Source organism: Nothobranchius furzeri, chromosome 5, assembly GCF_043380555.1.
Source record: "Nothobranchius furzeri strain GRZ-AD chromosome 5, NfurGRZ-RIMD1, whole genome shotgun sequence".
NCBI lineage: Eukaryota > Metazoa > Chordata > Actinopteri > Cyprinodontiformes > Nothobranchiidae > Nothobranchius > Nothobranchius furzeri.
In genome coordinates, this window is record NC_091745.1 from 66,579,027 (window position 1) to 66,594,261 (window position 15,235).

At 41.0% G+C, this 15,235-nt stretch overlaps 1 long non-coding RNA gene across 1 annotated transcript; it reads left to right on the forward strand.

Annotated features, from left to right (window-relative positions):
* The first annotated feature begins 545 nt into the window (after positions 1–545).
* Positions 546–3,791, forward strand: LOC139070143 (uncharacterized). Its single transcript, XR_011520782.1, has 3 exons — positions 546–2,729; positions 2,846–2,922; positions 3,008–3,791. It is a non-coding gene; the product is annotated as an uncharacterized lncRNA (long non-coding RNA).
* The last annotated feature ends 11,444 nt before the right edge of the window (positions 3,792–15,235 follow it).

Genomic DNA, 15,235 nt, shown 5'->3' on the forward strand with positions numbered 1-15,235 from the left:
GCTTGTGTTGGATTTGGGGGCAAATTTAACATTTGACTCGATACGGTACAAATTGCCAGTACCTTGATACTGGTATTTAACTGTACCATTTTTGATACTTTTGAGTGTTTAAAGATTAACTAAATTTCTTTTTTAATTAATATTTTTTCTCAATTTACAACCAAATTTGATAAATATAACAAAAAATAGCATACAACTGTTTGTATTTTATCATCACAGTGTTACAAAACTCTTCAATATAAAAACCTTTAACCACAACGGTTTCTAAATGATGCAAAAACAAACCCAGCTCCATGTACTCCTATTCCTCTTCTACGCCCTCTGAAATAACAATGAGAAGACCATGTGTTATAAACTACAAATGAGGCTTAAATAAACTTTGATACCATACAACTGTTTGTATTTTAATATTATGGAGTTTCAAACTAAACCCAGGTCCATATACTCCTATTCCTCTCCTCCCCCCTGTGGACAAACTGTGTGATGAGTGAGTCCTTGTATTATTATGAACTGTAAATTAAATGGAAGCAAACATTTTTGCTGTGAACTACATTTTCTGTGTGTCTTCATTTCTTTTGCTGCTTTTTTCAAGCAGTTGATTTTTCCTATTCAGAAGTCGGAATTTCCAACTTCTGAGGAGAAAGCAAACGTACCGTTAGTTAATGTTAATGGAAGCAAAAATATCGAGCTAACGTTATTTACCAGCTGGAGCAGATTAAGACGATGATGGCTCACTTAGATCGTTGTTGATGTTGTCATCATCCAGGAACCAATGGCGTTTAGGGAAGTGGACCCAAACTCTAAAGGCTTACGCTCTACCATGCAGCTTGCTTGTTTACAAGCAGCGACTGACAACATTGCGCTCTTGCACATGCGCTGCTGTCTATTTTGGAAAATCGCTGTTTCGCAAATTCTCGCTAATGTAGGACAAGTACCGAAACAAGCCATTGTTATATGTCATGTTAATTGGTAGATACCACAGAATTTGGTCGGTGCCTTAAGTACAGAATTCGGTACCCATCCCTAGCGACAATGGAAAAGAAGTTAAGTGCCCTGTCAGGGACTTGCACAAACCAGCCAGAGAAGCACTGCTCATGAGGCTCAAAACTCCATTTTAGTTTGGAGCTGCTTCAAAGTTGAAGGAACTTTAACCTAATCACAGCACAAGACACTCTATCCAGAAAAACAAAAGATATTTCAGACACACCAGGTTCAACTTAAATAGTGGCTGATCAGACCACTCCACATACAAGAGGGGAACAATTAACATGCAATCAACACACACATCCTCACACACACACTAACCACTCTAATCAATTCAGGTAACTCAAATAACTAAATCATAATTACAAACTTTCTATCCATAACAGAAAACATCTACATTAAATTAAACACAAGCATAAACACAAATCTCCCCTCCCTTGGGAGTTGGTAGATCCCAGGAGTGCCGATTAGGCTTCCTGAGGAGATGAGCTGCAGGTGTGAGACTCCATGGGAAACTCCAAGTCACTGGTAACTCAAATAGAAGTACAAAATTAACACATGCATTCATAAACAGAAGACTGATTGTGTGCACATCACCCAGTCATCCTGGACAGAACACAGAAAACACTACCAGCAGACCATGTCCATGAGGTGACAGACACTGCTGTCACATGCCCGCTGGCAACCTCCCCTCTGTCAGTGCACCGCCAGGCTGCTGTGGCAACAATGTCGCTCACTACCGCCAGCGTGTAAATGTTGCTGCTGTTTTGAAAAGCATCTTGGGGGTTCTAAGACTCTAGAAGATGCTGAAGAAATACAGACCATTTACCAGGAAATCTAATTAAAGGCAACAACAAAATCAATAAAGACAAATAAGTTGATGAAATGTCATCATTTTTTTTGCTTTGTGAAGCGTTAGCTAACCGCTTCGTACCAAATAAGCCAACGATGATATTTTATGTTGCCTGTTTTGGCTAGATAACCTTTAATGAGCTAATTGTGTGCAGCTTGTTGATTGTGAGCAGGAGGGTTTAGACAAGCTTGACGAGCTGTAGACGGGTTTATTTCAGTTTGTTTGATTCTACGTTTTAAAAATATCCCCCACAGTTTGAAATAGGTTATAAACTTTTTACATTATTAGTTTTATTTGGGATTTTTTTTGTACAATACGTTGCTGGTTGCTGTATCAACATGAACATGCATCAGAAATGGAAGCACACATGGAGAGACCAATAATAAAGAAAATGTGATTTTGAAGACAAGTAATTATTTAATATTTTTCAGTTAATAACGCTGACTGCAACAAACTGCTGAAGCATGAGACAAACAGGATTACGAACGTAAGAAGATATGTTGTTCTATTTTGTGGACTCAAGTAATAAGAATATAATTAATATATTTCAAGAACAGTAGTCGAACACAATAACTTTTAAAAATTAGATGTTTTCCATAAAACTGCTCATTTCCACTTGCTTTATAATATTAGCATTTGCAATTTTGTTATTAAGTAAGGAATGACAAGAAATAAGAATTAACAATAACATAACTATCAATAAATAAATGACAAAGAGTAACTAAAACAAAAATCTTATGTAACCATTAAAGGTTAAACTGTGTTGTGTGTCCATCTTCATGTTTTCATAGTGGCTGAGCTGAGAGCTGACCAGGAACAACGGTGGTGGCAAAACCCAGTTGGGTCTGTGATGGAGTGATGCACGCCTGGAGTGATTGCCATCTCATCCACAGTAAGCACACACTCTCTTTCCATCTCTGTCAGATTTTTAACCTTCAAACTGAGCATGTCAGAAACCTCTCCTAACACACCTGGTTCCAGCTTAATGGGCTGCATTTGTCTGTGCAGGGTTCTAACATCAGGCAGAGGGATACTCGTGTCCTGAAGAAACCTGCAGCCTGTTGAACCCACTGAAAAACAGAGCTGTACGGCCATTTTGATTGTCTGTTTACTCCATTTAATGCCTCTTGTGTTTTTCATGCCTTTTTGACTTTCTGTTTCCTCCCTTAGGTTTTCCAGCTGGGTTCCCTGGTTGCATAGCCTGTTCCTTTCTCCTCCTGGCCCTGACGCTGGCTCCTCATGGCTTCCTGGGATGTCCCTCTCTCCTGATACCATCTCATGTCCCCTCTCACTTTCCCTCTTCTCATTTGCCTCACTGCTGCTGCTGCTTTCCTCATTCTCTGAAATTATAATGGCACTCTTAGAATAAAGAATCATTTTTAAATGAAATACATGCAAATGTCTAATATTTCTAAAGATTCATACCACAGTTTACTCGAGTACAATATATGTGGTCACTGGCCAGTAGATCAACATGCAGTGGTGCTGCTGTACTTCTCACTGTGGGATCCTTCCTCCTCCTTGGTTCAGGGGGATGAACAAACTGGGTTGGAACAGCATCACCTTGCTTAGTCTTAGTAAACTGTCCCTCCTCAAAATGTGCCTGTAGAGTGGTGTATTAGTTTATTTCCTGCCACATTTAACAGTTTAATTGCAGCCTTGTGCAGTTGAGAGCAGAACATGTAGAGCCTTGATAGAAAACGTTTGAGAGTGCACATTAAACTCACTGCACACAACTTTTTGTTATTGTGATCTCTGGTCATGGTGAGGTTGCTCCTGCGCCAACCATTTTCTTCTCTCTGCATCTTTGGGGAAGCCATAATTCTGATTCCTCTCTCAGACCGATTGCTGCATCCATATGCAGCGCAGCCAACCATGGTAAGATGATCAACCTAAAAATGTATTATTAAAATACTATTTTGTACATATAGAAATATTGAACTAAACCAAAAATATAGAGATGTATAATTACATTTTAAATTTTTATCCAACCCTAAAATTTGCCATTGCAAATTTTAACCCACTGACAAATTTGATTTTAATAATAATCAAAATAAAGTTATTCAAAAGAGTTTCATTAGGTCTTGAGTACATTGCCCATAATTAATGATTCAGCTTATTTACACATATGTAATGACTAAACATAATGTTGGTAAAAATTTGATATTCATTTTTTCACAATTAGCACACTTTTTTATCCACTGTGTTTGACCATACAGTTTTATTGAATTTTCTTTTTAATTAGTTGCTATTAGTCAGGCTATAGCAGCCAGATAAACTGGGTTATAGATTCATGCACTGTCTTCACATAAAAATATAAAATACTGATTTTAAAATGTATTCTACTGAACATAATAGATCATCATTCAAAGCATAAACAGCTACATATTTTCTTCAAGCTAAGCTGGAGCAGAATTCTAGCTTTCAATAAACCACTTTAAAATGGATTTTACAACTCCAGTTTCGGGCTTCTTGTAGGACTTACAGTTACTAAATATACTGATAATAGAGCAGTGTGTTGCATTACTACATCAAATTTATTTCTATAATATATTATAGTAATGTATGTGGTCTAAATGTAACAGTTACTGGTGTGTGTCTTCCTACAAATTCTCGGAAATACATACGGTAAATAGGCTACTTTGGGAAGGAATTAGGACATAATTTAGAATATAATATATAATATTATTCAATAATTACCAAAAATCGCCAGGGGAAATGTGACAATATTCAATTTTTGTGATTTGTCCCACCTACGCCGTTCAAACTCACTTACAGCACTGGGATGTTAGGAACTATTGAGAACTCCATGAACCACGTGGCCGTGAGTCTGCAAGTTCAAAGCGTGTCGCAACTCTCTCTTTCTATTGCTCTGGCGCTAGCGGGCAGTACATACATACACTTCACTGTAGTTTCACACCATGTCGCCATGACTGTCGCTAGTTTAAAAAAATAAAACATTACGGTAAATGTTACCTGTGGAGCTAAAAGTATGCAACCTCGGTGTGACTCTTCAGGCTTTGAAGAAGAAGAAGAAGAAGAAGAAGAAGAAGAAGAAAATATCATTTCTATGGCGCCTCTCAAGATAAAAATCATGAGGTGCTTCACAAAACCAAAAAATATAAAAAATAATAAAGGTGGAATAGGTGGGGAGAGCAGAATAAAGAGAAAGCGGTGAAGAAGGTCATACAAAAGCCACTTTGAACAAGTGAGTTTTCAGCTGCTTTTTAAAGGAGACCACTGAGTCCACTGATCTCAGACTCAGGGGGAGAGAGTTCCAGAGTCTGGGGGCCACAGCAGCAAATGATCTGTCACCTTTGGTCTTTAGCCTGGTGCGCTGCACAACCAGTAGGCTTTGATCATTGGACCTCAGGGACCTGCTGGGGGTGCAGGGACTAAGAAGATCACCAATGTAAGATGGTGCTTGTCCATGTAAGGCCCTATAGACCAGAACCAGGATCTTGAAATGAACCCTGAAGTTGACTGGCAGCCAATGAAGCTGGAGGAGAAGCGGGGTGATGTGGATGTGTTTGGAGGACTTGGTCAGAAGCTGAGCACAGGCATTCTGAACCACCTGTAGACGGTTCAGGGAGGTTCTGCTCAGACACGTGAAAAGAGAGTTGCAGCAGTCTAAGCGTGAGGAGATGAAGGTGTGGAGAACAGTCTCGAGTTCAGAGCGGGACAGAACGGGGCTCAGCTTTGCAATGTTCCTGAGATGGAAGAAGGAAGAGCGGACAAGAGAACTGACATGAGAATCCAGGGTGAGAGCTGGGTCAAAGGTCACACCAAGATTCCTGGAAAGTTCTCACAGTCTACGAAAACCTGATTGGAAGCTATCATAGATGTTATGTTCATCAAGAGCAGCTGTAAGCTGTTTCGCCACAACCTTTTTCAAGATCTTGGAGATGAACGGAAGTTTAGAGATGGGTCTGAAGCTGCTATGGAGAGCGGCGTCGAGACTCGGTTTTTTAAGAAGCAGGTGGATTACAGCGTTCTTAAAGTAAGCAGGAGCCTGACCAGAGACCAGAGAAGCATTAATTATAGAGAGCACACTGGGACAGATGGACTGAAAAGCACTTTTAAACAAAGATGAGGGTAAGATGTCGAGGGGGCATGCAGAGGTCTTCATAGAGTTACCGTAATTTCCGGACTATAGAGCGCACCTCATTATAAGCCACAACAACAACAACAAAAAAAAGGTTTTCTACACACACACGCCGCAGTCAAATACAAGCCGCGGCACAGCAGCCACATGCAGGTCTCCAGCGCACAGCGCATGTATGGCCATAACATAACATAATTAGGCAGAAAGACGCTACACGGACGTTTTTCTTTGTTGTTTTAATTCAACAAAACGAATTTTAAACACGGGTGAACGTGCCTGCATGTTTAGAAAAGAAAACAGCACTGATAGCATTCATATTTCTGGATAGTTATAAAATAAAAACAGGACTGACACATTATTACCGGTAATTTGCGTGCATGTTTAGAAGAAAAGAACAGCGCTGACACAGCATTAATAAGCCCCGGATGATTAGAAAATGAAAACTGCACACAAAACATGCCTGGTTAGTAAATAAAACACACTTACCAGCCTACCAGAAAAAAGTAATTCGCTCTCATCTTCCTCTAGCGCACTAAAGCAATTAAAGTCCTCTTCTTCAGTGTCAGAGTCGAACAGCCTCAGAAGAGCTTCGTCACATACCTTTTCTGTGGCGATGTCAGTGTCACTGTCTGTGTTGCTGTCATCATACCGGGTGAAGCTGGCTTGAATGAGTTCTTCCTGCTGCCGTCTCCAGCGCCGAACCATGGATTCATTCATGCCAAGCTTACGTGCGGCAGCACTGTTTCCCTCCTTTACTGCCAGATCGATGGCCTTCAACTTAAATGTGGCAACATATGAACTCATGCATGTAGTTACCATAATGAGAGGGTATGGATTTGAAACAAAGTCTTCGTCGTGCCGGCTGCTTGCATGTGCTAAATTAAAATGAGCACTTTCTTCGATTTCCACTTTTGACTTCCACCTGTTTCACTTTCTGCTAAAGCGCCCCCTGGCAGTTGAAGGAAAATCTTCAGTAAAGCCACACCTCATTATAAGCCACATGGTTCAAAGCATGGGGAAAAAAGTAGCAGCTTATAGTCCAGAAAATACGGTAACTAGTTTGGTTAACTCAGGCAAAGAAACAGGAGCAAAGCAATCCAGGATGACGGGCCTGGTTGGAGTCGAGAGAGGCAGCGATAAGGCTGAAGGAGAGATGCTAGATCTAACCTTATTGACTTTGTCCACAAAGAAAGACAGAAAGTTCTCACAGTCTGCAACAGAGTGGATGGAGGCTGTAGGAGAGGCAGGAGAGACGATGTCCCTGATGGTGTTAAACGGCACCTTGGGGTTCCCTTTGCTCTGGGACACCAGGTTGGAAAAATAGGCACCCCTATCGTCTGACTGCAGAGTTAAAGGATGTCAGAAGATCCTTTAGGTGCAGCAGATGGACGTGGAGATGGGTTTTCTTCCACAAGCGCTCAATTTTTCTGCATTGGCGCTTTAGGCTGCGAAGGCTGTCATTAAACCAGGGAGTAGGGTTCACTGCAGGAACTGATCTGGTTCTGACAGGACAGATGTTGTCCTGAATGGAGAGGCAGTGCTCATTAAACTGAGAAGTTAAGGAATCTGGGTCGTTATCAGAAGAACAGGGTGGATCAAAAGCAGCAGAAAAACTGCTATCTGTGCTCTCATTAAGAAAACGAGAACTAACCATACGGCGACCAGGAGGTGGGGACGCAGAAACTGGCAAGTTAAAGAAAATGCAATGGTGATCAGAAATATAAACATCCTCAGGACAAACACTGTCAGCATTTAGACTCAGGATAAAAACAAGGTCCAGAGTGTGCCCCCTGGTGTGTGTGTGGGGCCAGAAACATGCTGGGTAACGCTGAAGGAGTCCATAAGGCTGGAGAAATTCATGGCAAAGTGATCAGAGGGATCATCAACGTGGATGTTAAAGTCACCAACAATCACCAGTCTGGACAGCTTCACAGTGGAGGATAGAAAGTCACTAAACTCCTGAAGGAAAGAACTGTTTGGACCAGGTGGACGATAAACCACAGCACAGTAGAACGGGTCCTTACGCCCGACTTTAATCAGCTGCAGTTCAAAGGAAGCAAAGTGACCAGAGGTTGTAGAGCTACATGGAAGATGGTCTCTGAAAACAACAGCTAAGCCTCCCCCACGACCAGAACCCCGGGGCTGGCTAAGAAAAGAATAACCACTCAGACAGAGTTCAGTCAGACCAGAATAATCAGATGTTTGCTGCCAAACTTCAGTCAGAAACAGAAAATCCAGGTTTTTAGAGAGAGTTAGATTGTGAAGCAGGAAGGTCTTATTGTTAACAGAGCGGGTGTTTAATAGAGCCATGCTGAGTGAGGTGGAGGAATCAGAAACTACAGAAACAGCTGGAGTTAGTGGATGTAAATTAGCAGGGTTAGATCCACGGTGTTTATAAAAACCACTTATGGAGGGAACAGGAGGAGAAGCCACTGAAGAATGAGGATAAACCCACCTTAAAAAACTTGGACGGAGAAACCGCGCTGCAACGCGGCCTGGCGGGAATGCGGAACTGGCACTCAAGTCGCCAAACAAAGGACAAGAAGCTAGAAGATCATGCCGATGTTTACCAGATAAACCACGCTTTAAGAAAAGTCTTATTCTCACCTGGATTCCTGCTCGTTTACCTCTTTTCCTCCAACGTTTTCCTGGGACCGGATAAACATCACTGGAGGCGTCTTGGTAGGAATCATTTGGCTCCGGGCCAGCACGCCACTCGGGTAAACAAACGAGGAGGTACGTCCTCAGTGCATCTTGGGCGATTGTGAATGAATGAAACGATAAAAGAGTCTGGCGATCATAGGAGATGGTAGCAGGGGCACTACTGAGGAGGATCGCAAACAGGAGCAAGGTGGAAACGAGGAGGTTAGTGGAGAAAAGTTTGAAAAAGTGGCCGGTGACCGCGGCTAAGCCAAGCACAGGCGCCATCTTGCTACCGACAGGTCTGTCACACCTGCTTTGATGGTCCTTCAGTTAATTCCATTGAGAGAATGCAATGCTGATTGTAGTTTTCTGGCGCTGTAGTTTCTGGATCTGCTCGGGGTCCTGCGCCTTTCCATGACATAACACTACGGCAACACCACTTGGACAAAATACATTGTGTCTCTTTTTTGACTCTGTTCTTAGTGTTTCTTACTGCTTAAATGCTTTTAAAAGTGGCTACCTGATCTCCGTAAGTTGTACAATCAGCCAATCACCTAGTGTGACGTCATCGACAGGCACAGGACCGTGAGCCGGCCAGAAGGAAATATATGGAACTAGGATTGGGAAAATATTACATGTAACTTTTACCAAGTTTTGTAACTTGTAACATGTTTTATAACACAACTTTTATTTTGTAACATGAAACATGAAAAGCCAATCATGAGTCTTGAACTTTTGTCAAATCATGGCAAGAGGGCAGAGGTCTGCTTTACTGTTCGCAACCAAATGTGCTAACATTCTCACTCTTTATCAGAAGGTGGCAGTAATTTTTAGAAAATATAAACTGATATAAATAAAGAACTTACATTTGGATTTTGAGCAGGATTTCAAATCTGTGACACATGATTGGCTGATGAGACAAAGCCTGTCATTGGTTCTTTGGGAAGAAAGCTAGAATTGGGACAAAATGTTTTGTGCACGTAGATTCAAGTTTTGTAACAGTAGACTGAGATGTGTGTTTTGAGAGTTGGGATTTGAAACCTTTACATGGATTTTTTTCTGTAAGTTACAAAATTAAAGTTTGATGTTTCGTACTGAAAGTTACATGTTACAAAATGAAAGATACAGTTACAAAACTTGGTACAAGTTACATGTAACATTGTCCCAATCCTAGCTCCATAGAAACGTGTCATCCAATTTGGTGTCCCCCAAAGATGCTAGACCTGCTTCCTTTGTACTTTAGACCTGATTTTTATGGTTAGTTGGTACAAAGCTGCCAATATTTTTATCGACTGGACATAATTCATTTTCAACATTTTAATAGATAATTCCAGAGATTACGGGTAAATATACACTCTCTTTAAAAACATCACATTAATGACAATCTTGAAATAAAAAAAGGGTGTCTCTGTATCACCAGCCTCGAGTGGAGGGACACAATTCTTTCCAATAATGAATGGTTCACGGCCCACAGTTTGGGCACCAATGGGCTAAAGAATTTTTGTCCTGACATAAAAAGAGAGAAGTCCAAATTGACACCATTAGTTGAGGAATTTTAAAAAGCCACAAACCCAATTTGTCTAGAAGTTATCCTGTTGGTCATTTAACTGAACATTTCTCTGACTATCACCACCCCACAGTGTGTTCGATCATTACTTCTGAGTGCGTCGGGACAATTTTCTGTCACGTCCCAGTCTGTGCTGTAATGTGTTTCTGTGGTTCAAGATGACAGAAACAGTCATGACTTCCTCTTCATCACTAATTGCTCTCATCTGTTGATCTTCTTGATCTTCTGCATGACTGTCTCATATATAGCAGACCTCGGCAGCCCCCTGGGATGCTTACAATGCACAACTGGGCGTGCATGTGTGTTTGTTTGAGCCTGTTTGTAAAGGCCTGATATTTTTGGGGGGGTGGAGGGGTACTTAGTGGTTTTAGTTTGTTAGGTTCTAGAAAAACAACTTTTCTCTGTGACATTCTGTGGAGTACAGGAGCTGATAAGACTTCTAAATAACTTTCATTGTTTAGGACACCAGTGGACTTGGAGGGCGTTGTTTGCAGTCTGAGCTGATGGTAAAACTGTATGAGTGAGTAAGAGACAAGCTGGTTCCAGGGAATATGGTGGAAATCAGATCAGTCATCTGTTTAAGTCATTTCAGATTTTACTGGAAATTTATGGGAAGTAACAGGGAAAAATCTGTGATAGCAGCTACATTTGAACTGGACATCTGCATTGAGCATGATTACACCACACATATTTTGTGCACAAGTGTTGTCTGATGAAACAAACAAGATTTAGCTGATTTCCAGGCAGCCCTACCTCCATGTTCACACCAGGGGGAAGGCTGGTCCTAATTCGTTTGCGTATGATGAAGGCAAAGTGGAGCCAACGAAACGAGTCAGGTGAAAAAAGTGTTAAAAGCACCAGCAACACGAGTCATTTAGTGAGTTTTATGGATAACTGCAACTGCACAGTTGTTATTAGCAGCTTTACAAGATTATAAGGAGAATTTCATGCAAAATAAACATTTTTATTGTTTAAAATTTCACCGTCACAAGATCGGGCGGGTTTCACGGACGAACAACTGAGCCTGGATCAGAAGAAAAAAAGGGAATGTCTGAAAAAAACTCAATCACATGCCACAAACTAGGACTGCTATTAATCACAATGATTAAAATCTGCTTTTTGATCAAACAATTTCCTTATGAAAAAAACTTTAAAAAATTATTTCATTAGTCAAATATGTGATTATTTACCACAAAGCAGAATCTTGCATTTTGACGTATACGTCAGCAACAGCATCACAAAAATGTAATAGACTTTTTAATGTATTTTAAAAAATTAAATACATATTCTGCATGCATATCATGTTTATCATGTTCAGGCTTTTTGTCAGATATTCCAATTCCAATTCCAATTTTATTTATAAAGGGCATTCAACAAGGCATTACAACCAAACAAGGCGCTGTATACTAAAATGTTAGTTAATTAAACCGGCGTTATACAGTCATGTAGAACAGAGATAAAAGATAAAAAGGAAAAACAGCAAAAGTCCTAAAACTAACAGTTAAAAATCAATAAAACACAGGGTGAATAGAAAAACATTTTAAAAAGAACCTGAATAATACGGAAGTTGATATTGTGAGTTCCATTTTTAAACAATGTAGTTGTAAGTGAGGTTCATATTTATGTGGTATACGCTAGGTTGAAGTAGTGAGTTTTCATGCGTGATTTAAAAATGCTAGCTGTTGGTGCTTGCCTCACTAGTAGTGGTAATGTGTTCCACAGCTTGGGTGCACAGACAGAGAAAGCCCTTTCTCCACGGCTTTTTAAACGTGCATTCGGAACAGCTAGGAGGAGCTTATCTTCAGACCTGAGAGCACGCGGCGGGTTGTAGTAATGGACAAGATATGAGACTGAACTAGAACTACTGTTAACAAGTGTCATTTTAGACACGAATGTTTTACACATATGTCTGATTTAAATGCTTTTAATTCAACTTTTGATATTATCAGCTTAAATAAATGTGCTTAAACAGGAAATAGAATCAGTTTGGTATAAAGTCTGTACAATAACACACAGGCCTGGTGTTAATCGCACGTAGACCCAGACTCATTTCTAAAAGTTTCCAAAAACATTAAAAGCATAAAAAGTAGCAAACAGACAAGCTGTCTGACATCGCTCAGCTGATTTAGCAGCTTGTGTTTCTCCTCCTCAGATACTCACTGAGTCGGTGCTGCTGTGGTAAACCAAAGAAACCCTGCAGAGCGAAAAACTAACCACCCTTTTTTACTCTTCGCCAGCTTGAGCTTCTCTCATACTTTGGACTATTTTAATCGTTAAAAACTTTAATAAAATGGTCTATTTGAGACTGAATGACACAAAGACTTAATTTATCCACAGACATCAGATACATAGATGCCCCGAGGATTGGTGATGCCTATGGGAGCTGCTGTAGTAGCCAGCCGCCATCTTGGATGAGTCTCCATTCACCCCCAGTGCATTTATTTCTACTGAGGAAGATGTTTACCCAACAAAAAATACATTTTATTATGCTCTTTCACAAAATCAGAGTGAGGAACCCATCCAACCTGGCGACGACGCTATTACGCTCTCCAGCGCCCAGTGGGATGTCTACATATTTACTTTTATCCAACGTGATCAACTCAAATCAGTAACTCTACAAACATATGCAATGCATAGCAGGGTGGAGGAGAATAGCTGTTATTTTAGTTAAATAACGACATGTGATGTCATCATGGATGGCTTTCCTACATTTCTGCTAAAGGAAGTAAGTCTTTAGACATCAGAGACCTCAGTGGGCGATGATGGGGAGATGCTGGTTTGTCGTATTTGAGAAACCAAAACTGAACGGATCAAATGAAGACAACTCAACCAAAACATGAGCCTTAGTTAAGGCTTTCAGGTGCGCAGCGGCTCTTAGACACCTGAAACTCCCCCATGGGGGATCCTACCCAGGTGTTGATTTACATGGACTCTGAAATTGTGTGTTTTGACTATTTGAAACTTTTGATTGCTCGACTCTTTTTTTTTTTGTAGGCGTTATCTTGGACAAACCGAACCTGAAAAAATTAAGCCTAACATGAATGTCGTTAATTCTGATCCAAGATGAAACATCCCAAACTACAGAAATGGATCCCTGCTAACAACTTAACTCATTCCATTCCCAAACCTCACCAAGAGCTTTAAATCAGCCTCGCCTCAGTGTGTCGTACAGTTTAGGGGGTGGATGACGGCTCAGGAAATCCCATAAAAGTGTGTGTCAGACTCTTCATCACTGTGTCTCGAGCAGCAGATCCTATGGTATACACATTTCCATACACACAAATGAACACATCCACCCCACGCTGTGTGGCAGCTCTTACTCAACTCCATAAATCCGCCGTCCATTCATTCTTGGCGGCAGAAGCAGCATTGAGGAAGCCTGATGTGATGACATGATGTGTGACATCACACACACAACATACACTTTAAATTAGTAGTCTGGCAATGTGACAACCGACCAGGGTCTGTGTGGGCGTGAAAGCATATGGATGTCTACACACCTGCAGGGGGTTATAAATGATGTCTGTAATTAAGTACACACACATTCACACACTCTCGCGCTGTACGGTTTAACTCCCTGACAACAAGGTGAGCGTACGTGGGCACACAGTGACAGAGCAGCCCGAGGCCTGTCTGGACAGCTTAGCGGTCTCATTAGCAGCGAGTGAATGCCAACAGATAATTAACCAGGAGAGATGAAGAGTGAGAGGGAGGGTGAGTGTCAGCCATAAAACACAGGAGAAAGAGAGAGAGAGAGAGAGAGAGAGAGAGAGAGAGAGAGAGAGAGAGAGAGAGAGAGAGAGAGAGAGAGAGAGAGAGAGAAAGAGAAAAGGGTACGCTTCTTGTAAAAGGAATAAGAAGTGACTCATTCTGGTTCTAAAATATGGCGACTATTAAAATATGATGTATTTTAACAAGTTAAATAATATAAATAAATGAGGCACCAAACGGTTTCAAAACATCTCTAAGTGGTTTGGTTATAACCTTTGAAGAAATATTACAATGTTTTCCTATATATTATAAAACTAAGAGTCCTTTGAATTGAGGTAATGAAAATTCTAAATGTTTAGTTATATTTTCTAATAGACTAATTGAAAATGTTGAGGATTAGGTGGCAGCACACTGGAAAGTTAGAATGTTCTAACCCTAACCCAACCCTCACCTATGGTCACAAGCTTTGGGTAGTCATTAAAAGAATGAGATCCAGATACAAGCAGCCAAAATGTTTTCTCTGCAGGGTTTCTGGGCTCAGCCTTAGAGAAAGGGTGAGAAGCTTAATCATCCGGGAGGAACTCAGAGTAGACCCGCTGCTCCTCCACATCAAGAGGATCCAGTTGAGGTGGTTATCCTGTTAGACTAACCTGGATACCTTCCTGGTGAGGTTTTCCAGGCACATCCAGTTAGGAGGAGACCTAAAGGAAGACCCATGACACGCTGGAGGACTTATGTCTCTTGGCTGGCCAGGGCCTTCCCCCAGAAGACCTGGCCCAAGTAGCTGGGGAGAGGGAAGTCTGGGTCTCCTGCTTAGGCTACTGTCCCAGCGACTCGACCCCGGATAAGTGGCCAAAAATGGATGGATGGACGATTTGATTGGAAATGATGAATATTTTCAAATGTTTCTTTCGCTGAAAAATAAAAACCTTTTTTGCAGCAATTTCAGTTTGGCATGTTTTTAGTGATTCTAGATGTGAATTTTCTAATATACGGTAAGATAATATGATGGAGAATCTCCAACATTATGAATTGGCTCCTGTCTCTCTGAACCAGGAAGTACGAGAGACCGCATCAGCCGGGCCGTTACAGTCAGGATTATGTCTGACAACTTATTCTATTCTAAATGACTCTGACACAGGTAGGAGGTGTTCCACAGGGTTCAGCATGGCATTGTAAACTCTTTAAGTTCCTTCCCCTCTGTCCCAACCCCAAATCCCTCTGAGCTTCATGCTGTGTGACACGATTGTGAAAGATTATCCCAGTAATGATTTAGCCTTAAAACATGATCAATGTGAACAAGCAGCCAAACCAGGAGATCGATGCAGATGTCTAACAGCTGCATCATCTTTCTTTTAATTGTTTGTGAAAT